The sequence below is a fragment of the Sorghum bicolor genome, chromosome 5 (assembly GCF_000003195.3).
Source record: "Sorghum bicolor cultivar BTx623 chromosome 5, Sorghum_bicolor_NCBIv3, whole genome shotgun sequence".
In the NCBI taxonomy this organism is placed as follows: Eukaryota; Viridiplantae; Streptophyta; class Magnoliopsida; order Poales; family Poaceae; genus Sorghum; species Sorghum bicolor.
In genome coordinates, this window is record NC_012874.2 from 20,555,054 (window position 1) to 20,579,706 (window position 24,653).

Consider the following 24,653-nt stretch of genomic DNA (forward strand, 5'->3'; position numbering starts at 1 on the left):
TATAGTGCGAGCCCCTGTCCCTATGTGTATAGGCTGTGCGTCATTGTGCCAGTATCTATATCTGCTCGCAAAGGAAACCTTGCGGCCCTAACATGTTAGACAAACTTTTGAAAGGCTTCATAGTGATCCCTGCCGACCTCCCTAGGAAGGGGGTTAAGAGATTAGCTACCTCGGGCAAAAGGGTAAATCATGACTCATGGGTAAAGATGTACAACCTCTGCAGAGTGTTAAAACTGGTATACTAGCCGTGCTCACGGTTATGAGCGGCCTTGGGGGTTCTTGCTGCGACGACGATGAGCTTATTAAGTTGTTATGTTCATTTGATTATCGTTTATGCTATGAATTAATTATGCTTACACTTGATCATGTGATTAATGGATTATTTATGCTACCTTGACCTTTGTTATATAATTATGAACTTGCTATCCACTATTAAAAGCTAAATGCAGTCAAACCAGTGTCAGCTATTTGAGCCTCATGAACCCCTGATTATACTTGTTGAGTACGATATGTGCTCACTCTTGCTATTTCCCACCACTCCAGTCCACTAGAAAGAGTTGATTAGAAGGATGGAGTCATGAAGGATGTTCTCAGGATACAAGAAGTGCTAGGCATATGTTACCCCCAGTCAACCGTCCCTGTGAAGATTGAGTCTGAAGATTAGTTACCGTTCCGCGATACTCTGATGTAAGTGTTAATTATAAGTATATTTCCGTTATATAACATTGTTTCTGATACTGTTCCTTTCTATTGTTGTATGTGTGGCTTTCCTGGGCACACATATAGCTAGCCTGGTTTTGTTATTTAAAACCAGGTGTGACAGAGTGGTATCAGAGCAGTGTTGACTGTAGGACGTATGCCTAGATAGCATTGGTCGATTATAAAAGTCTAATTTGCTATAAAACTATTTTATTATCCATTGACTCTATGATTTGACTATTTCTCAATCCTTGTCCCGTTGTATCCCCTCCTTGATAGTTTCCTTTGAGCTATTACTGCTTACTCCCTTGTTTTTGTTCTATGTAAGTTTATTAAAAGTTTTCTGATCCTACTTCATTCAAAAGTTCGATTGTCTTTTATCATCTCTAATCTCCCTTTAGGATGACCACCATATTGAAGAAACACGTATAGAGTCGATGATGTGTTGTGTGCTTGTCTTGTTTGGTGTGTTGCTTGTGTGTCGTCACTGTTTTTGTGTTTTGAAGGAGGCCCAATAGGTATCGTCTTGAGAAGTAGCTCAATCATGTTAAGTGGGGTAGCATTTTCTACCGTCATCTAAGTATCTCAAGTTTCAAGACATGAAGATCTAATGATCAATTTTATTCCTCTTGTATATCTCTTTCTTGTATATCAAACTTTATCTTTTCTATCATCAATCTTCATCTTCTTATGCTCTTTTGTTAGTCTTTGCCCCTTGATTGTTTACCTTATAATATAATGATCTAAAGGTCAACTTCATCTTTCTATTTAACCCTTATTCGTCTACAGTCATCCTATCATCTCTTATCATAGAGCTCAAAATAACATTGAAAAAACAACCTTCATTCTCCTTATCAATCCTTGCTAATAATCTTTTATCATAATTCTCATAAATCTTGAATCAAGGAATTGTGAGCATTGTAAGATGTATCTTTATCTTTTATATTGTCTCTTACAAATCTTCGCTCCTTGACTTTAAACCTCACAAGGTGAAGACCCAGTGATCATCCTTTATCCACCATTTTAACCTTAGTTGATCTTTCTTTTCCACCTATGTTGATCTTGAATCCTTTGACCTCATGTCATAAAACATGGATGAATCTTGAGAATAAATCTTTGACATCTTTGTGAATTTTTGTTAATCCTTAATCCCTAAGTCATATCACATCAAAATTCTAAGAACAATCTTGATGATGTCCTTAATCCTTCTTTCTAGTCTCTTCGAATCTCGGGACGAGATTCCAGTTAAGTGGGGTAGAATTGTAACACCCTAAAATCTGCTCCTTTTAAAATATATGAAAATTGATTTAGTTTTGTATTTGAGTGCTCATGAAAATATAAAAAAAATAAATTTGCTCCTTGTTCGGCACATCTTTATTCCTTGTTTTCCAGCCTATGCTTTCATTTCAAGTTTCCCAAAATCTTTTCTGTGTAACTCAAATCACTCCTTTCAGTTCCTCACCCGTCAATCAATCTCTAAAAAGTTACCAGAAATTATTTCAGCATTTTCCTGAAACTCGTTCCACTTTTCTGTGAGCATAATCTAATTTTTAGATACTACTATATATCTTTTATAAGCTCTAAATACTTTATTTGGTTCCCCATATTCCATAATATCTCGGAGATTTTTCCCGAAATTTTCAGAGCCTTCGGAATATTTTTGGTGACTCATATAGTAATTCTAAATTTTCTAGAATTATTTTTAGTCATCAAATATATTAATTTCAAAAATAATAAGCCATAATCCTTTTCCGACTCATCTCAATTCTCAAGTCCACTATATAAATCACGTTCCTCCTAAGGCGCCGACACCAAGTCTTTGATTCACGTTGCATATCTCAATCCTAGGTTAAGCCGCCGCCGCCGCCACTGCCTCGTCTTGCATCTCACCAGCCGCTCACACGACCCAAACCATCCACGAAGAAGCTCTAAATTGTTCTATGCCTTGTCGTCGCCTGCTCGTAGCTAGATCCTGGCGATCCACGAACGCGCTTCTATCGCTGTGATCTTCACCACGTCCAGGCTCTGTGGCTTCTTAGGCGTTGGTGAGAATTCCAAGCCCAGCATCGTCCTCTCTTTTCTTCCCAATATGTTATTTCTGCTTTCTCACGATCCTGTTTCATGCATGCTTCATTGTGAGATCGATGAGCAAGACGAAGCGCCGCCTGCAGTCTAATACTCTACAGATGCCGCTGCACGTATGGAGCTAGCGTTACCAATGTGCCCATCACCGGCCACCATCTGCAGTTGTCGCACTTCCAACCATGAGGCTAGACATGCTGTTATTTCACGCTATTACCAAGAACAAAGTCATCTCAGCTGCTGCAACTGCATGAACGTACGATCGCCCAATCCTTGCTACTCCAGGAAAGCTATATCGTCTGGCATGTAAATGTGCATTCTGATTAACTGAAGGTTAGTGGCCAGATTAGTCCCTTGCCATATTATTTTATTGATTAACCCTTATGCTGATGTCATGAGTATGTCATTCATGCATAATAAATTAGCATTATCTATTTATTCCTCAATCAAGAAAAAAAATACATTTTGTGTATACCTGTTCAGGCAACTATTGAGTCTCCATAGTTATATATGCTCAGTTATGTTATTCCTATCATATCTTAATCGCTTTAGTCCAACATTAATCTATTCTTTCTATGTCGCATCTGAACGTGTTTCATGTTTTCTAAATTTCTAATTTAATTATTAATTTTGACTACTCTCTGTTCACATTGCTTTCTAAATTAAAACAATATAGAAACATATTTTTAATTTATAATTTGCTTAGTTAACAATGCATCAGATAAAATTTCATTAATTATGTGCTCTCAAATATTACTTTGTTTTTGCAAATTAAAGTATAATCGATTGGTATATAAAAAGGCATTAAAATATCTATAATTAAAATGACTAGATTCAAAACTTGGTCTTTCAATTGAAATGCATAGTGACTAATCTGAATTAATATACTTCATATGGTTTTGTAATTATAATAAACCAAGCATATAGTCTTTACTGTTATGATGTGAATTTTCTCATAGTCGTTTGTTTTAAGCGTAGTTCCGTTATCGGCGTTTTTTGTCATCTTGTGCCTGTAGTAATTCGTTCTCCTTTAGTGCATTGCGTGATCTTGTGTGGTGTACTGTTCTTAGTTGTTTCTGTTTGTTGCTTGTATGTTTGCCTATGTGTGGTGCTTGCTACGAGTAGACGAGAACTATTTGTGGGCGCTGAAGATTAGAAGATGATGACCAAAAGTTGATGATATGACAATTGAGCAAGTGTTCAAGGCAAGTATAACTTGGGATCATCCTTTTTACCTATTCACTTATAATTACTCATATATATCATATGCATGCTATCACCTTGTCGACCTTAGCAAAATCATAGATGATTGTTACCTGGATTCCTTGTTACCTACTTGATATGCATTTGGTGTAGATGTGCTAGTGCTTGATATAACCCATGATATTGTAAGATGATTAATAGCTATGCAATGAACGTTAAAAGACGACAAATAACTATATGAGATCTTGTCTGTAAGTGATCACCGGGACAACAGTGCAACCATGAGGGCTATAATGGCTATGGCTTTAGCTCGGTATGAAGACCTTTTCTAGCTTGTTAGAGGTTACCTGAAAGGGCGGAGGGGCTGAACCGACACGGGTATAGTGCGAGCCCCTGTCCCTATGTGTATAGGCTGTGCGTCATTGTGCCAGTATCTATATCTGCTCGCAAAGGAAACCTTGCGGCCCTAACATGTTAGACGAACTTTTGAAAGGCTTCATAGTGATCCCTGCCGACCTCCCTAGGAAGGGGGTTAAGAGATTAGCTACCTCGGGCAAAAGGGTAAATCATGACTCATGGGTAAAGATGTACAACCTCTGCAGAGTGTTAAAACTGGTATACTAGCCGTGCTCACGGTTATGAGCGGCCTTGGGGGTTCTTGCTGCGACGACGATGAGCTTATTAAGTTGTTATGTTCATTTGATTATCGTTTATGCTATGAATTAATTATACTTACACTTGATCATGCGATTAATGGATTATTTATGCTACCTTGACCTTTGTTATATAATTATGAACTTGCTATCCACTATTAAAAGCTAAATGCAGTCAAACCAGTGTCAGCTATTTGAGCCTCATGAACCCCTGGTTATATTTGTTGAGTACGATATGTGCTCACTCTTGCTATTTCCCACCACTCGAGTCCACTAGAAAGAGTTGATTAGAAGGATGGAGTCATGAAGGATGTTCTCAGGATACAAGAAGTGCTAGGCATATGTTACCCCCAGTCAACCGTCCCTGTGAAGATTGAGTCTGAAGATTAGTTACCGTTCCGCGATACTCTGATGTAAGTGTTAATTATAAGTATATTTCCGTTATATAACATTGTTTCTGATACTGTTCCTTTCTATTGTTGTATGTGTGGACTTCCTGGGCACACATATAGCTAGCCTGGTTTTGTTATTTAAAACCAGGTGTGACAGAGTGGTATCAGAGCAGTGTTGACTGTAGGACGTATGCCTAGATAGCATTGGTCGATTATAAAAGTCTAATTTGCTATAAAACTATTTTATTATCCATTGACTCTATGATTTGACTATTTCTCAATCCTTGTCCCGTTGTATCCCCTCCTTGATAGTTTCCTTTGAGCTATTACTGCTTACTCCCTTGTTTTTGTTCTATGTAAGTTTATTAAAAGTTTTCTGATCCTACTTCATTCAAAAGTTCGATTGTCTTTTATCATCTCTAATCTCCCTTTAGGATGACCACCATATTGAAGAAACACGTATAGAGTCGATGATGTGTTGTGTGCTTGTCTTGTTTGGTGTGTTGCTTGTGTGTCGTCACTGTTTTTGTGTTTTGAAGGAGGCCCAATAGGTATCGTCTTGAGAAGTAGCTCAATCATGTTAAGTGGGGTAGCATTTTCTACCGTCATCTAAGTATCTCAAGTTTCAAGACATGAAGATCTAATGATCAATTTTATTCCTCTTGTATATCTCTTTCTTGTATATCAAACTTTATCTTTTCTATCATCAATCTTCATCTTCTTATGCTCTTTTGTTAGTCTTTGCCCCTTGATTGTTTACCTTATAATATAATGATCTAAAGGTCAACTTCATCTTTCTATTTAACCCTTGTTCGTCTACAGTCATCCTATCATCTCTTATCATAGAGCTCAAAATAACATTGAAAAAACAACCTTCATTCTCCTTATCAATCCTTGCTAATAATCTTTTATCATAATTCTCATAAATCTTGAATCAAGGAATTGTGAGCATTGTAAGATGTATCTTTATCTTTTATATTGTCTCTTACAAATCTTCGCTCCTTGACTTTAAACCTCACAAGGTGAAGACCCAGTGATCATCCTTTATCCACCATTTTAACCTTAGTTGATCTTTCTTTTCCACCTATGTTGATCTTGAATCCTTTGACCTCATGTCATAAAACATGGATGAATCTTGAGAATAAATCTTTGACATCTTTGTGAATTTTTGTTAATCCTTAATCCCTAAGTCATATCACATCAAAATTCTCAGAACAATCTTGATGATGTCCTTAATCCTTCTTTCTAGTCTCTTCGAATCTCGGGACGAGATTCCAGTTAAGTGGGGTAGAATTGTAACACCCTAAAATCTGCTCCTTTTAAAATATATGAAAATTGATTTAGTTTTGTATTTGAGTGCTCATGAAAATATAAAAAAATAAATTTGCTCCTTGTTCGGCACATCTTTATTCCTTGTTTTCCAGCCTATGCTTTCATTTCAAGTTTCCCAAAATCTTTTCTGTGTAACTCAAATCACTCCTTTCAGTTCCTCACCCGTCAATCAATCTCTAAAAAGTTACCAGAAATTATTTCAGCATTTTCCTGAAACTCGTTCCACTTTTCTGTGAGCATAATCTAATTTTTAGATACTCCTATATATCTTTTATAAGCTCTAAATACTTTATTTGGTTCCCCATATTCCATAATATCTCGGAGATTTTTCCCTAAATTTTCAGAGCCTTCGGAATATTTTTGGTGACTCATATAGTAATTCTAAATTTTCTAGAATTATTTTTAGTCATCAAATATATTAATTTCAAAAATAATAAGCCATAATCCTTTTCCGACTCATCTCAATTCTCAAGTCCACTATATAAATCACGTTCCTCCTAAGGCGCCGACACCAAGTCTCTGATTCACGTTGCATATCTCAATCCTAGGTTAAGCTGCCGCCGCCGCCACTGCCTCGTCTTGCATCTCACCGGCCGCTCACACGACCCAAACCATCCACGAAGAAGCTCTAAATTGTTCTATGCCTTGTCGTCGCCTGCTCGTAGCTAGATCCTGGCGCTCCACGAACGCGCTTCTATCGCTGTGATCTTCACCACGTCCAGGCTCTGTGGCCTCTTAGGCGTTGGTGAGAATTCCAAGCCCAGCATCGTCCTCTCTTTTCTTCCCAATATGTTATTTCTGCTTTCTCACGATCCTGTTTCATGCATGCTTCATTGTGAGATCGATGAGCAAGACGAAGCGCCACCTGCAGTCTAATACTCTACAGATGCCGCTGCACGTATGGAGCTAGCGTTACCAATGTGCCCATCACCGGCCACCATCTGCAGTTGTCGCACTTCCAACCATGAAGCTAGACATGCTGTTATTTCACGCTATTACCAAGCACAAAGTCATCTCAGCTGCTGCAACTGCATGAACGTACGATCGCCCAATCCTTGCTACTCCAGGAAAGCTATATCGTCTGGCATGCAAATGTGCATTCTGATTAACTGAAGGTTAGTGGCCAGATTAGTCCCTTGCCATATTATTTTATTGATTAACTCTTATGCTGATGTCATGATTATGTCATTCATGCATAATAAATTAGCATTATCTATTTATTCCTCAATCAAGAAAAAAAAATACATTTTGTGTATACCTGTTCAGGCAACTATTGAGTCTCCATAGTTATATATGCTCAGTTATGTTATTCCTATCGTATCTTAATCGCTTTAGTCCCACCTTAATCTATTCTTTCTATGTCGCATCTGAACGTGTTTCATGTTTTCTAAATTTCTAATTTAATTATTAATTTTGGCTACTCTTTGTTCACATTGCTTTCTAAATTAAAACAATATAGAAATATATTTTTAATTTATAACTTGCTTAGTTAACAATGCATCAGATAAAATTTCATTAATTATGTGCTCTCAAATATTAGTTTGTTTTTGCAAATTAAAGTATAATCGATTGGTATATAAAAAGGCATTAAAATCTCTATAATTAAATTGACTAGATTCAAAAGCTGGTCTTTCAATTGAAATGCATAGTGACTAATCTGAATTAATATACTTCATATGGTTTTGTAATTATAATAAACCAAGCATATAGTCTTTACTGTTATGATGTGAATTTTCTCATAGTCGTTTGTTTTAAGCGTAGTTCCGTTATCGGCGTTTTTTGTCATCTTGTGCGTGTAGTAATTCCTTCTCCTTTAGTGCATTGCGTGATCTTGTGTGGTGTACTGTTCTTAGTTGTTTCTGTTTGTTGCTTGTATGTTTGCCTATGTGTGGTGCTTGCTACGAGTAGACGAGAACTATTTGTGGGCGCTGAAGATTAGAAGATGATGACCAAAAGTTGATGATATGACAATTGAGCAAGTGTTCAAGGCAAGTATAACTTGGGATCATCCTTGTTACCTATTCACTTATAATTACTCATATATATCATATGCATGCTATCACCTTGTCGACCTTAGCAAAATCATAGATGATTGTTACCTGGATTCCTTGTTACCTACTTGATATGCATTTGGTGTAGATGTGCTAGTGCTTGATATAATCCATGATCTTGTAAGATGATTAATAGCTATGCAATGAACGTTAAAATATGACAAATAACTATATTAGATCTTGTGTGTAAGTGATCACCGGGACAACAGTGCAACCATGAGGGCTATAATGGCTCTGGCTTTAGCTCAGTATGAAGACCTTTTCTAGCTTATTAGAGGTTACCCGAAAGGGCGGAGGGGCTAAACCGACACGGGTATAGTGTGAGCCTCTGTCCCTATGTGTATAGGCTGCGCGTCATTGTGCCATTCGGAAGGGGATATCTATATCTGCTCGCAAAGAAAACCTTGCGGCCCTAACATGTTAGACGAACTTTTGAAAGGCTTCATAGTGATCCCTGCCGACCTCCCTAGGAAGGGGGTTAAGAGATTAGCTACCTCGGGCAAAAGGGTAAATCATGACTCATGGGTAAAGATGTACAACCTCTGCAGAGTGTTAAAACTGGTATACTAGCCGTGCTCACAGTTATGAGCGGCTTTGGGGGTTCTTGCTGCGACGACGATGGGCTTATTAAGTTGTTATATGTTCATTTGATTATCGTTTATCCTATGAATTAATTATGCTTACACTTGATCATGTGATTAATGGATTATTTATGCTACCTTGACCTTTGTTATATAATTATGAACATGCTATCCATTATTAAAAGCTAAATGCAGTCAAACCAGTGTCAGCTATTTGAGCCTCATGAACCCCTGGTTATAATTGTTGAGTACGATATGTGCTCACTCTTGCTATTTCCCACCACTCCAGTCCACCAGAAAGAGTTGATTAGAAGGATGGAGTCATGAAGGATGTTCTCAGGATACAAGAAGTGCTAGGCATATGTTACCCCCAGTCAACCGTCCCTGTGAAGATTGAGTCTAAAGATTAGTTACCGTTCCGCGATACTCTGATGTAAGTGTTAATTATAAGTATATTTCCGTTATATAACATTGTTTCTGATACTGTTCCTTTCTGTTGTTGTATGTGTGGACTTCTTGGGCACACATATAGCTAGCCTGGTTTTGTTATTTAAAACCAGGTGATTAGTTACCTTTCCGCGATACTCTGATGTAAGTGTTAATTATAAGTATATTTCCGTTATATAACATTGTTTCTGATACTGTTCCTTTCTGTTGTTGTATGTGTGGACTTCCTGGGCACACATATAGCTAGCCTGGTTTTGTTATTTAAAACCAGGTGTGACAGGAAATCATTAATTGTCCATAGCAGCAGTGCACGCATACTAAAATTCTTCTTCTCCTTGTCATCCCAAGTTTCAACTCCATCAACCCACAACTCTTTTAGCTCATCGATTAGAGGCTGCAAATATACATCAATGTTCACTCCAGGAGATTTAGACCCAGGTATCAACATCGACATCATCCAATAAGGTTGTTTCAAACACAACCAAGGAGGCAGGTTATAGGGAATCAGTAACACAGACCAACAAGTGTAATTAACATTCAACATTCCAAACGGATTAAAGCCATCAGATGCAAGTCCCAGTCTAATATTACGTGGATCCGAATCAAATACTTTATACATTGTATTCACATGCTGCCATGCCTTAGAGTTTGTTGGGTGTCGCATTTTCCCATCATTGATGCATTCTTCCTTGTGCCACCACATCAATGATGATGTTTCCTCTGACATGTATAATCTTTGAAGACGAGGAATAAGTGGAAAATACCTGAGAACCTTGCAAGGAGTTCGCTTCTTTGCTCCACCACTATCACTAGATTCGCCAATCCCATCTGAATTCAAGTCTTTCTTCTTCCATCTACTCTCACCGCATGTTGGACACGTGTCCATATTTTCATATGGCCCACGAAATAGCACATAGTCATTAACACAAGCATGGATTTTAATGTACGTGAGTCCATGCTCGTGTATAAGCTTCCGTGCTTTCTCAAAGCTGTCTGGGATAGAATGTCCTGGTGGGAGCGCATCCGACATCAGTTCAAGTGCTTTCCCTGTAGACTGGTTACTCCAACCACCCATGCATTTAAGCTGAAACAACCTGACCAAGAAAGATATCTTAGTAAGCTGTGCATCTTTCAGCAATTCATAGAATTTCTTTGCACTCTCATTTGGCTCTTCATTCTCATTACCACTATACGCACCCCTTATTAATGCGGACACCAGATTCTTGGAAGATGATGCATCATCTGCAGAGCCAACATCCGGATCCCTATCATCGTTCCAAAGTTCAGAGACACCTTTCTCTTTGATATAATTCTCATCGAGCCCTCTAGTTACCAAGTGCATTTCAACCTTAGATTTTTTTGTACGCGACTCCATGACACCTTGAACATGGACACAGTGCAGTTTCTGATGTATAGGTGCCTTCAAAAATAGTGTTAATAAATTTCTCAAGTCCTGCTTGCCACTTCTCTGTTGTCTAAGACAACAACATCCAACTGCGATCATGTTCATTTTCCATATGCTACAAATAAAAGCAACACATAAAGATAATGAATTTTATTACTTATAAATAAAACCTAATTTTATTACTTATAACGGATCGTGAAATTAAGCTACAAAAATAATGCAACAAACTTACAGATGCATATGGTTATATTTGACATAAATAAAATCAAATTTGAATACTTAGAACATACAATCACAAATTTACAGGAATTAGTACAATATAATTAAGATGCACAATCTAATTTTTTACACGAACCGATGCTGTGGTCATACATGATGATGCAGAATTGTTGTCGATGATGGGGGGCACGTACTTGTACGCAAGGCCACCACGACAACGGCTCTACAGACTTCAACGAAGAGCAGCGAAGGCAACGACGATGGCGATTGACGTGGCTGCAGCGAGGGAGATCCGGACGGCGCTGCAGCGAGGGAGTTCCGGACGGCGCTGCAGCGAGGGCCACGGCGTCGCTGCAGTGAGGGAGATCGGGACGGCGATGCAGCGACGGAGTTCGGGACGGCGCTGCAGCAAGGGCAACGACTAGGGCACTGCAGCGTAAGGTCGATGATGGCGCCGGCGCAGGAACAAGAGAGCGACGTTCTCAAGGAACGAACAAGACGGCGTGGTCATCATAAAAATTTTAATAGTTCCACTTTTTCTAATCAATGTTTCATTAAATAATATAGTTTCCTACTCAAATTAAACTGCAAACATGTGTAAGGTGTAGCGGTAAAGTCCTAACCTGGTGAGCTTGAGGTTCAAGGTTCAAACCTCACAACCAACCTTTTTTTAGTTATTTTTTCTTATTAACCTGTACATCGAAATATTTTTGTTTTGCAACGCAACAAACAATTAAATAAAATTAAATATATCTGTAGCAATATATATTGTTTTCGCAGCCATCAAATAAAGCATTGCAATAACGTCTAATTATTGCAACGACAATATAACTACTCGCAACGCAAATCTAATCATGGCAACAGTTATCACCAATTGCAACCGTTCTATAATTGGTTGCAATAGTATGAAATTATCCGTTGCCATATGAATGGGCTATTGCAACCTTCAACCTGAGCGTTGCATTTTCATCTTCTAATTGCAACACCGATAAAATTGGAAGCAACATAATGTAAACCGTTGCAACAAATATGAATAATTGCAACCAATCTAAATTGGGTTGCGATAGCAATTACTTTTTGCAAGGCTCTCCATACTTATTTCAACGAAACAATTTGCGTGGCCAAAACTAGAATCTATAGCAACCAGATGTCCGAATGGTTGCGAAAGCACCCCATATTGCAACCAAAACTTGTTGTTGTAACAAAAAAGCGTGGCATAAGGGTCAAAAGTTAGTAGTGTTATTATCGAGTAGTGTAGTTGTTATATTTTGACATAGGATCTCCGTTCGCATCGAGTACTCTAGTTATTCATGGTAATTAGAGTAGTAATCGTTAGTGTAGACGTGGTGTCTATACTAGAGGTTACCTGAGGTTGCACCCAGTCCTGCGGATTGTTGTGGTAGCCCTAGGGTAGTGACAGCCCTAACGGTCGACATATTCCACCTCGTTTGGATCGGTGTTTGTAGGACCGTAGTCAGAGAGCCCCCTTCCAGTTCTCTTTCTGTGGTTGGTGTTCTGATGTCCCAAAGTGCTAATATGTGATTGCTATATCTATTCATTCTTTGTTATCATAGAACTGAAGTAATAGAGAAGTATACAGGAACCTAGGTCTCTCCCGTTCTCCTCCCACTATGGCTATCTACGCATTTATCATAGAATTCCCACCTTTATATTATTACCTATCATATATCATTTACCCCTACTTTAGTCTAGTTGGTTTATTAAATTAGTAGATGCATGATAGTAAGTTATCAGATTCTTTGACCTTAGCTTCCCAGTGGTAAAATATAAATAACGATACCTGGAATACTCCCGGTAAAAGCTACGATGATGTTCTATGCGCTTGCAGAATTTTTCTTATTCTTATTGCACTTAATGAATGTCAACAGTACCTCGAGTCGACGCGACCTTAGCGAGTTCGTCGGCTGCCTCGTTGTATCGTCGGGCGATGTGGACGAGCTCGAGGCCGTGGAATTTGTCCTCGAGTCGGTGTAATTCCTTGCAGTACGCCTCCATTTTCGGGTCGTGGCAGCTTGAGGCCTTCATTACTTGGTCGATGACAAGCTGAGAGTCACCTCAAACATCGAGGCGCCGAACTCCTAGCTCGATGGTGCTTTTAGCCCGTTGACGAGGGCCTCGTATTGTACGACGTTGTTAGATGCAGCGAAGTGTATTCTAGTGACATACCTCATGTGGACGCCAAGGGGTGAGATGAATAGCAGGCCTACCCCAGCTCCTGTCTTCATGAGAGATCCGTCGAAGTACATCGTCCACAGCTCCGCTAGAACTTGAGCTAGGGGAGCTGGGAGTCTGTCCACTCCGCAACGAAATCCACCAGAGCTTGAGACTGATGGCCTTACGGGGCGCATAAGTGAGGGTTTCACTCATGAGCTCGACCGACCATTTGGCGATCCTCCCTGTGGCCTCTCGACTCTGGATGATCTCGCCCAAGGGGAAGGACGAGACCACCGTGATACGGTGACTGAGAAAGTAGTGCTGCAGCTTGCGTCGGGCGAGAATCATAGCATAGATCAATTTCTGAATCTGGGGGTACCGCACCTTGGTTTCTGAGAGCACCTCGCTGATGAAGTAGACCGGCCTCTGGACTGGTAGCGCGTGTCCTTCTTCTGGCCTTTCGACCACCACAGCCGTACTAACCACCTAGGTTGTCGCAGCGACGTACAGGAGAAGAGGCTCTCTGGGCTGAGGGAGAACCAGGACAGGGGCAGTGGTCAGCATCCTTTTTAGGTTGTCGAGGGCCTGCTCGGCTTCAGGGGTCCAGGAGAAACGGTCAGCCTTTTTCAAAAGCCGATACAGCGGTAATGCCCTTTCCCCTAACCTCGAGATGAAACGGCTCAGTGCCGCCAAGCAACCTGTGACTTTTTGCACCCCCTTAACGTCTCGGATCGGCCCCATTCTCGCAATGGCCGAGACATTCTCGGGATTGGCCTCGATGCCGCGTTGGGAAACTATGTAACCCAGGAGCATGCCTCGAGGTACGCCAAAGACGCATTTCTCAGGGTTGAGCTTGATTTTATTAGCACGTGGACAGCCAAACGTGATCTCGAGGTCCTGAATCAGGTCGCATCGTTTCTTTGATTTGACGACGATGTCATCGACGTATGCCTCGACCGTCGACCCTATGTGTTTGCCAAACATGTGGAGCATGCATCGCTGGTCTGTCGCCCCAGCGTTTCGAAGCCCGAAGGGCATGGTTACGTAACAATACATCCCAAAAGGCGTGATGAAAGACGTCGCGAGCTGGTCGGATTCTTTCATTTTTATTTGGTGGTATCCGGAATATGCATCAAGGAACGAAAGGGTTTCACATCCCGCGGTTGTATCAACAATTTGGTCGATGCGTGGTAAAGGAAAAGGAACTTTCGAACATGCTTTATTCAGACTCGTGTAATCAACACACATCCTCATTTTTCCATTCTTTTTCTTAACTAATACAGGATTTGCTAACCAGTCAGGATGATGAACCTCCTTGATGAATCTGGCCGCCAAAAGCTTGTGGACCTCCTCGCCAATGATCCTGCGTTTCTCCTCATCGAAGCGACGCAATCGTTGCTTCACTGGCTAGGAGCCGGCTCGAATCTCCAAGGAGTGCTCGGCGACTTCCCTTAGTATGCCAGGCATGTCCGAAGGGCTCCATGCGAACATGTCGCGTTCACACGGAGAAAGTCGACGAGCACGGCTTCCTAATTGGGGTCGAGGTCAGCGCTGATCATCAGCGCCTTGTCGTTGGAGCCGTTGGGGTCGAGCGGGATCTTCTTTGTGCCTTCCGCCGGTTCGAAGCTGCCCGCATGACGCTTGGGCTCCGGAGCTTCAGCAGCAAGGGCCTCGAGCTTCTAGGCGAGTTTCGGCGGAGTTCTCGACAGCTTCTCCATACTCGACGCACTCGACGTCGCACTCGTATGCATGCTCGTAGGAGGAGCTGACAGTGATGACCCCCTTGGGCCCAGGCATCTCTAGCTTCAAGTAGGTGTAGTTGGGGATAGCCATGAATTTGGCGTAGCCCGGGCGTCCGATGATGGTGTGGTACGTGCCGTGAAATCCCACCACTTCAAAGGTGAGAACCTCCTTCCTAAAGTTGGCCGCCGTGCCGAAACAGACCGATAGGTCGATTCGACCTACCGGCAACGCCTTCTTCCCTAGTACGACACCATGGAAGCCGCCCGCGCTTGGCTGCACCTGTGCTCTTTCGATGCCGAGGAGGTCAAGGGTCTCGAGGTAAATGATGTTCAGGCTGCTGCCGCCATCCATCAGTACCTTCGAGAGTCTAGTGTTGACGATGATGGGGTCGACGACGAGCGGGTAGGCGCCGGGAGCGACCACTCTGTCGGGATGGTCGTCGCGGTTGAAGGTGATGGGGGTGCTCGACCAGTTGAGGTACTGGGGCACCACCATCCTCACCGCAAAGACCTCACGATGCTCCCTCTTGCGCTGCCTTGCAGTGAGCTGTGTCGAGGGTCCACCGTAGATCATGTAGCAGTCGTGAACGTCAGGGAAACCCTCGTCTTCTTTGTCGTCCCCCTTGTCGCCGCTCTTTTCTTTCTTTTGGTCGTCCTTCTTAAGCCCCAGGCCGTCGAAGTACTTTTTCAGCATGCGGCAGTCTTCAAGCTTGTGATTTGTTCCTCCCTTATGATCAGGGCAGGGTTCCTTTAGCATCTTGTCGAAGATGGCTCCCTCTGGGGGACCTCGAGGCTTTTTACGCTCCACGGCGGTGATGAAATCTTCGTCGAGGGCCTCGCGCTTGAACGGTCGCGCTTTCTTCTTCTTCTTACTTTTCTTAGGCCCTCGACTAGGGCCCTCGTCGTTGTCCGCTGGCGCTTTGCATTTGCTTCCTTCGTGGCTGAAGAAAGTACCGATCGCTTCTTCTCTTGCTGCATAGTTTGCCACTACGACCATTAACTCGTCGACCGTCTGAGGGCGATTTCGACCCAACTCCCGCACTAGGTCTCTGCAGGTGGTGCCTGAGACAAAGGCCAGAATGACGTCGTGGTCGGGGAGCGTCGAGCGTACTCTCGGAGAGTCTCTCCTGATTTTTGCTTGCACTTACTAAGGTCCCATGAATTGCCGGGTCGTATATATGTCCCCTTGATGTTGCCCTCGAACACCCTGACCAAATCAGTCCAATCGTGGATCTAGTTGCCATGGAGTTCCTCGAGCCATCTACGGGCGGTGTTGGAGAGAAAAAGCGGTAGTTGACAGATGATGGCTCGATCGTCTCCTCGAGCACCTCCCAACTGACATGCTAGCCGGAAGTCTGCCAGCCATAGTTCTGGCTTGGTTTCACCGTTGTATTTAGCAATGCTGGTCGGGGGTCGAAACGGGCTGGGCAGCGGCGTGCTGCAGATTGCTCTGCTGAACACGTGAGGGCCTGGTGGTTCTAGGGCCATCTGATCCTCGTCACTGTCGTACCGTCCACCGTGGAGGGCGCTGTAGCCGCGCTCCTCTGCATCCCCATGTCAACGGCGAGGATGCTCGTTGATGTCATGTCGTGCGTCGTGTCACCGTTGATTATCGACGAGGTAGTCTTTGACAGGCGCTGTTTTCCTCCCTCGAGGGGGTGGTTGCTGATGGACCTACACCTCCTTTTTGTTTCGGACCGGCTCGACGTGTTTCTCTGAGGCTGCTCCTCGACGTCGAGAGACCGAGCTCTCGGCTTGCAGAGCTGTCGCCACTTGAAGCAGAGTTTGCACCTCGTCTCGAATACGCCGTGCTTGGGTGTTCAAGGGTTCAGGCATGTTACGTAGTAGCATGGTCGCTACCACGATGTTCTGGCCTGCTCGTGGGAAACGTTTGACGGGCTGTTCTGGCTCCCCGTCTCCCACAATCTATTGGTGTGATTCTTGAGCTTGTCCACGCGTGCCTCCGCCACGCAGGTATGGTTGGTCCTGCTCGAGGGCCCGCTCGAGCTGGGTGAGGCGTTCGTGATCCTCGTCAAGCTTCGCTTTGAGCTCCCGTAACTACGCAAGTTGCGCGGCTTTGTCTTCCTGAGGTGGGGGGTCGACCTGACTGTTGTTCCCAGGTGTCCTGGGGTCCTCTCTTGCTACAGGGGCTTGGCCGCCGGCGACGGTGTCTTGTGATTCGTCTGTGGTTTCCACCTCCCCGTCGATGTTGTAGCATTCCCTCGTAGGGTCGTAGCCGTCGGATTCAGAGTCGGGATCCGGCTCGGCGGTGTAGAAACATCCGTGTCCTTCTTCCGCCAGCTACTGCCTGAGTGAGGTGATTGTGTATCGCCCGGGTCCTAGGCGTCGAAGGCCTCGCACCTAGGAGAAATCCGGCAGCTCAGCTACTTGCTGCTGTGCTCCTACGTCACGCGGGAGGACCTTTGGTCGTTCCACGTATGTCTGGGCGTTTGGGCATATCGTTCTGGCGAGTGATGCCGCAGCGTTGTCCAGACCGAACGTGTGCGTTCTCCTAGGGGCAAACAACCTGTGCGGTAGCAGCGTCGTGGAGGGCGGGAGCACATGAGGCGCGTCGTCGCCCAACGTCGTCGTGTGGTCCTCGCGACGTCGGGCCGCCGTATTCACGGCTTCGGCGCGCGGGGCTGTCGACTCCTGCACCACCGCTCGCCAGGCACGAGCCGACGATAGTGAAGCGGCAGAGTGGTGGTGGCAGTGCTGTCCGCGCCTCTTCTTGGGCGGGGAGGCGTGGTGGCGAGGCCGTCTTGGGGCCTTCAATCGTGTGGGTGCAATGCGAGCTCCTACCGGTCCTTTGACCGATAGTAGGACCATGTCGTAGCCAAAACCGGTAGACATGAACTCTAGGCTCCCGAACCAAATCACCGTGGAGCACGGGATCAGTGAAACGAGAGTGGCCATCTGGAAAGAGATGGGAAGTCGATGAAAAAACACGCAGGACCCCTACCTGGCGCGCCAACTGTCGGTGTTTTACCCCTGGGGGGTCACACCAATGAGTAAAACTTGTGTGCGTGTTCCCTTTTCCAGATGATGATGCAAGAAAGACACAATGATTTATCCTGGTTCAGGCAAGAGAAGGCCCCAGCGGGGGGGAGACGTTTCTATTATCTTGCACCTAAGTGCTTGTACAGGGGCGAATACAAGTCGGTATTGTGGTGGATTCTAAGTCCTAGATGGAGGTGATGTATGGTTGTTCTTCTACGTATGTCGTCCCTCTCATCCTTTCCTATGCCTCCCCTTTTATTGTCCCAAGGGGAGGCCAAGGTTACACGGTGTAGGTGATAGAGTAGGGGTCGATAGGGGCGTGGTGCACTGACCTACTCGAGGCTTCCGTACCGGCGTGGCCTCGAGCCGTCTTGTTACTCAGTAATTTGGTGATGATTACGCGTGCTTCTGAATTTGGCTCCTATGCGCTGTCCTGGATTGTCTTAACCGTGGGCACGCCTGTACGTCGTGGCAGTAGTCATGTCCGGAGTGGTTGAGGTGCTGTCTTTCACCGCCTGACTCTTCTTTGGAAGGAACGTGTTCGCTCGAGGGTCCGGCACTGCGCATGGCCTTGCTGACCGATGCGCTGACTTTGGATGTCTCGAGGGGGGTCGTGAAGTGACATCACGACTGTCTCGCTGTGCTCGGCCATACCCTGGCTCTTCTGAAGCGATGAAGCTGCAAAAAATGGGGGATTGGACGGGTGCTTGCTCCCTATCACGTTTCCCATGACTGTCGGGTTAGGTGAGAGCACGGCAGGCGCATTAAATGCCCTGGTTCCTGTACCCGCGTCAGGCGGCGGATGGCGTCCTTGCGCTCAAGGCCTATCGATTCGTACGAGCCATTTCCGTATTCGACGGTCACTGTCCGGTCGAGCCTCTATCGATTTGCGTGACCCTTGTTCCGTGTTCGAGGCTATGGTTGGCACCACGTTTTGGTAGTCGCGTGTGCGAGCGCGGGCATCGAGTCAAGGGCCTTGATTTGTGTACGGGTCCTCTCTTTATGAGCATTGGTTGGGGTACCCCTTATTGACACCCTCGACAAAAGGCTTTCACAAAGCTAGCTTACTGAAAACTAATACATGCAAAAGCTAAAGTTCTTTGGCAACCCAACTTCTTGATGACGTATAGGGCGACCTGGGGGCAGTGGCAGCTAGTGTCGGTTTGGGACCAGATATGGCAGGGGTGGGACCTTAGAGGAGCTTGGCAAGGAGGTAAGCAGGTATCCAAGCAGGGCACTGCTACACGATTGGCCTTTAGTCCCGGCCGGGAAGGGGCTTTAGCCCTGGATCTTGAGCCGGGACTACACTTCCGGGACTAAAAGCCCCCATTTAGTCCCGGCACATGGCACTAGGGCTAAACCCCCACCTTTAGTCCCAGTTGGTATTACCAGCCGGGACTAAAGGGTGCTGCCAGCGGTGCCACGCAGCAGCACCCATTAGTCCCGACTGGTATTACCGGAACTATTATTGCAAACTTGGAGTTATTCATGTTGCATGAGTTGTTGCTTCAACCATTTATTCTTCAATTTGAATTAAAAGAAGATATTAGTTATATCAAGATTATCAATAGTAATTTAAGAGAAAATGGAAAGAGACATGTGTTACATACTCTGAGGTATTCTTCAGGAATTCTAATTGCTTCTACCATAATATACTGGCGAACGTAGTATCCACATAAGTTGTTACCCGGTTCTTGTCTCAAAATCCACTATAGGATGTAAAGATTCATCTTGTAAAAAAGATAAGATATATGACATATGATATAATAAAGATACACGTACATTGACGAAGGACAAACTTACTTGTAGATGTATTATTTTTAGTGGCGCCCTACAATGAGTTAAATGTTCTCGAATAATGAATCTTTCCCAAACCCTAAACCATATCCAACAAGAGAGTTGGATGGTTAAGTATACATATATACAAGCTTAGTCTACTTTACGCATGCAAATGGATCAAAATTACCTTTGGATGATGTCTATCATAACTTTGTAATCGTGTTGCGGTTTCTTCATTAAGTCATAGATTACCACCTTACTTTTAGCAAGATCGATGACTATGAGTGTCCAGTGAAAGTTGTTCGTAGACATGAGTTGTAGATTAGGGTTAACTAAAATTAAAGGTGCACACTTGCATGTTAACTATATATGACTCACTTGTAGTTGTAGGGGAAGAGTATTCTTCTTTTGTCTTTTTGTTTCATGAAGAACCTCATAAGATTCGTACACATGTCATTGATCCAAGTCGCTAAAGAGTTTGGATCCTTGAAAACGATGTAAGGATCAACAAATTCAGCAGTATTGTCATTTCTAGATCTGAGCTCAGTCATATGGAGCCTGCATATAGTGAGTCCATCAACAAGTACGTGTCTAAGGATTACTACTATATAGACATGTTGCAGACTTTAATAAAAACAAAGAAATACTTACAAACAAAAGCAGCTAATGTGCGTTTTGTCCAGAGCGTCCATGTGGCATAGCTAGTGTAATTCGTCCATCTAAACTAAGATAAGGTCATCGCTATGAAAGTAGTGATGGTTTCGATTTCGAACAGAAATCCAATTGGCTCCGCCTTTAGAAGCCTCCATGCACCAAATGTTGATTGCAAACATCTGTGTACCGAGTACATGTAGGTGCTTGGGGTTCATTAGACTCCTGCCCGGTGCAAAATTTCTCCTCCATTCATCAACTACGTCCGCTCGTGGAAACTCCAGCCCAACGGCAACCTCTTGTACAACCGAATTTCGTACGTGTTGAACATACTCTTTCTCCTAGTGCCAACCTTTAGATTTGCCGATGCCCTCCCACTACAATTAGAACAGAGAGTAAGGAATTTAAACAACATCATTAAGCAAAACCAGTACAAATTAACCATATTAATCAAATACGGGGAAATAATAACGCACCTCACGGTCCGGACACTTGTAGAATATATGACTCTTGTTGATTCCCTCTTTTTTCACTCGGTACTCCATCACAATATTCTGCTTACACTCACTGCAAGTAATGAGAGGAAGATCTGGCCGTAGACGCTTTGGATCCCGGTGATGAGAGACTGAGGACTCGGTCACAGTTGCCATCTACTATGTCCATACTCATTTCTTTAAACTATGCATGATTTTATTTTAATTTTTGTCTATTCTCTATATTCATTGTTGCAAACGATTATAAACACAATATTTTCTAAGGAAAAGTAATTAAAAAGACACTAATAATAAAATTCTATACTTGTCTTGTTTTAAGCATGAAAAATATAATGGATACTATCTAGTAACAAAAAAATATCAAGTCAATTTGATGAACTCTATGCTCAAAATCTTTATACATGCTCAAACTAACAAGTCTAGCTAACAAGTCGATTTGATGAACCCTATTAATTAAATTTATTTTATAATCTCAATTATATATAGAAGAAAGATTAAAAAAACGACAATATAATTAAGCTATGGATACTAATTTAAGCTACGAATTCAAACTAACAAGTAATAAATTTTAGCTCAAAGTGGCAGAGAAATCACAAGGGCAAAAATAACATGAAAATGACATGAGAGGATGAAGCTAGTTGCCTCTAAACACGAAAAGTCGATGGTGGAGTCGAAGAAGATCACCAATGGGCGCCGGCGATGTCGACTCAAGCTATAACCATTGATTTTGAGCTTAAAATAGAGGAAAAAATCACAAAAACAAAAAACTACATAAAAAAGATAACAGGGAATGAAGTTAGTTACCCCTAGACCCAAGGAAATGATGATGGCGTCGAAGAAGATCGCCAATGGGTGCCGGAGATGAAGAACAAGCAAGAAAAAGCAAGAACAAACAATGGCAAGCAAGAAGAGAGGGAACAAACTCACTGAATTTTGAATAGGCTCAGTCTCGGGGAGACAAAAGGGAGAAAGATATAACTCGTGCACCTTTAGTCCCGGCTGGAAGTAAAAACGGGGACTAAAAATGGCCCTTTTAGTCCCGAGGCAAGCCACCAATCTGGCCTAAAGCTTTAGTCTCGGCTAGTGGCACCACCGGGACCAAAGTCCCCCCTTTAGTCCTAGCCCGTAACACAAGTCGAGACTAAAGGGTCCCTATCCCTAGCCGTTCGGCGGGACCCTTTAGTCCCGGGTCGTGTTACGGGCCGGGACCAAAGGGTTCTTTAGTCTTGGGGACCGAAACTGACGAGACTATTGACGATTTTGGCAATCGTCCAAAGACCTCTGCTGTAGCAGTGGGGCCGGTGGTTCTACAAGTAGAAGTGGATGGTGCGGCAATGAGCTAGGGGTGGTCGCGGAGATCTAGATAGGGGGGAGTGTGATGAGGACATCACACTTTTGGATACAACCATTGATTATAAGGTGAGCTCATTCCTAAATTTTCATAACGTTAAAACTAAAACTTTGTCGGTATCTATTGGTATTTGAAATGTGTGTAGGAACAATGGTGATGATGATAGAAAATGGATGTGACATGAACAAGACCAATCTCAAAGTGCAAGTCCATCAAAGCGCAACTTTTAGTTTCGTTGTGTCTCGACTATACTTTATTGGAAAGGCCATAACTTCATGCGGAGTGAGTTTGAGATCCATGAGCACTAGATGGAAATCTTATTACATAAGATTTTAAATGGATCTGTTTTGACATCAAGGTCACTTTAGCAAGGCCCCCAAACTATGCTGACAAGTTCCCACTATTTCTATCAAGAGTTGCGTCGTTGTCGTGGGCCCGATAGCCCAAGTTGGACAACGTCTAAGGGCTTTCATAGTGTAACACCCAAAAAGTTGGATTTCGATTAATAGGAATTAATTTGATGCAATTAAGTATTTGGTGAGCATTTAATGTAGTAAATAAATAAATTTTGATGAAATTAAAATTTATCATAAGATTAAAAACTATATATGCATTTATGCTGGAGCATAGTTATTTTTGTGCCGCTGACATTTGTTTGGAACTTAATTGCTTTCAAAATTCTATTTAGAAAAAGGTTTTGAAAAAGGAAAAAAAAGAAAAGAAAAAAAGAGAGATGGCTTACCTGTTCTCGGCTGGGCCAGAAGCCGAGGCCCAAGCCTCCCAACCGCAGCCCAACACACATACCCCCCCTCCCGCGCGGCCTAGTTCTCCAACTGGCCCAACCACGCACCTCTCCCCTCCCCCTTTATCCCATCGGCCGACAGGTAGGCCCCGCCTATCCCTCTCTCTGACCGCGTGGGCTGTTGACTTTCGTTAAGGGCAATAAGAATAAGAAAAATTCCGCAAGCGCACAGAACATCAACGTAGCATTTTACTGGGAGTATTCCAGGTATTGTTATTTATATTTTACCGCTGGGAAGCTAAGGTCAAAGAATCTGATAACTTACTATCATGCATCTACTAATTTAATAAACCAACTAGACTAAAGTAGGGGGTAAATGATATATGATAGATAATAATATAAAGGTGAGAATTCTATGATAAATGCGTAGATAGCCATAGCGGAAGGACAACGAGAGAGACCTAGGTTCCTGTATACTTCTCTATTACTTCAGTTCTATGATAACAAAGAATGAATAGATATAGCAATCACATATTAGCACTTTGGGACATGAGAACACCAACCACAGAAAGAGAACTGGAAGGGGGGCTGGGAAGCTCTAACTACGGTCCTACAAACACCGATCCGAACGAGGTGGAATACGTCGATCGTTAGGGCTGTCACTACCCTAGGGCTACCACAACAATCCGCAGGACTCGGTGCAACCTCAGGTAACCTCTAGTATAGACACCACGTCTACACTAACGATTACTACTCTAATTACCATTAATAACTATCGCACTCGATGCTAACGGAGATCCTATGCCAAAATATAATAACTACACTACTCGATAATAGTAAAGGCATAAAAGTAAATAGAGAAGATAAATATATTAAAGCATAAGTCTTACAATAAATATAAAGACATACCAAAACTCTGAAGACTTCTCCAGAACCGAAGCACAGCTCCGCTCTCCCTAACTCCCGACTAGAACTAATCTACTACATTGGAATGTCTAGCCCTAATTCTCTATAGAGGAAAGGTTATCCTTCGTGGGCACTTTCAACTCTATAATGATGTGTTCTTCTCCAAGGGTCAGGGGCCTTGCTTATATAGCCTCCTCCTTTGTGCCTTTTTGGTTCAGCAGGTGATGTGGTACTAAACTTTCCACCATATCTCATTAAAATGCACATAGGTCTTAATGGAAAAAAATCTGATTTGGGCCCAATTAATCCGCAGCTCTTTTATGTGGAGTCATTCTTTTATTAATATCTCTTGATTCTGAACTCCAAATATAGAAAATAATATATGCTTTTCGATCAGCTCGACGAGATCTTTGTAATGGTGTACCCATTCTGTGATTGGTGCTTGTACCAAGGCGGGTGCCCTAGGATCAAGGGCGGGTGCCCTAGCCCTGGGCCCGTCTCGGCTCCACTTCGGTCGAGTTGCTTCTAGAGTCTTCATGATTATGGAAAATTACTGCACACATTAATTCTCTATGTAAACCCGACGTGTGGGCCTTTCCTTCATATTTCCTGATAACCCACTGCAGAAATAGACAAACACCAAAACTCGTGGAAATCTGTCAGATGAAACCCTAAGTCTATGTGTCGGTTGCATTTGGATCCTTTTTCATGATTAGTTGACGGTTAAATGTGAGCATTAAGGACCGTCA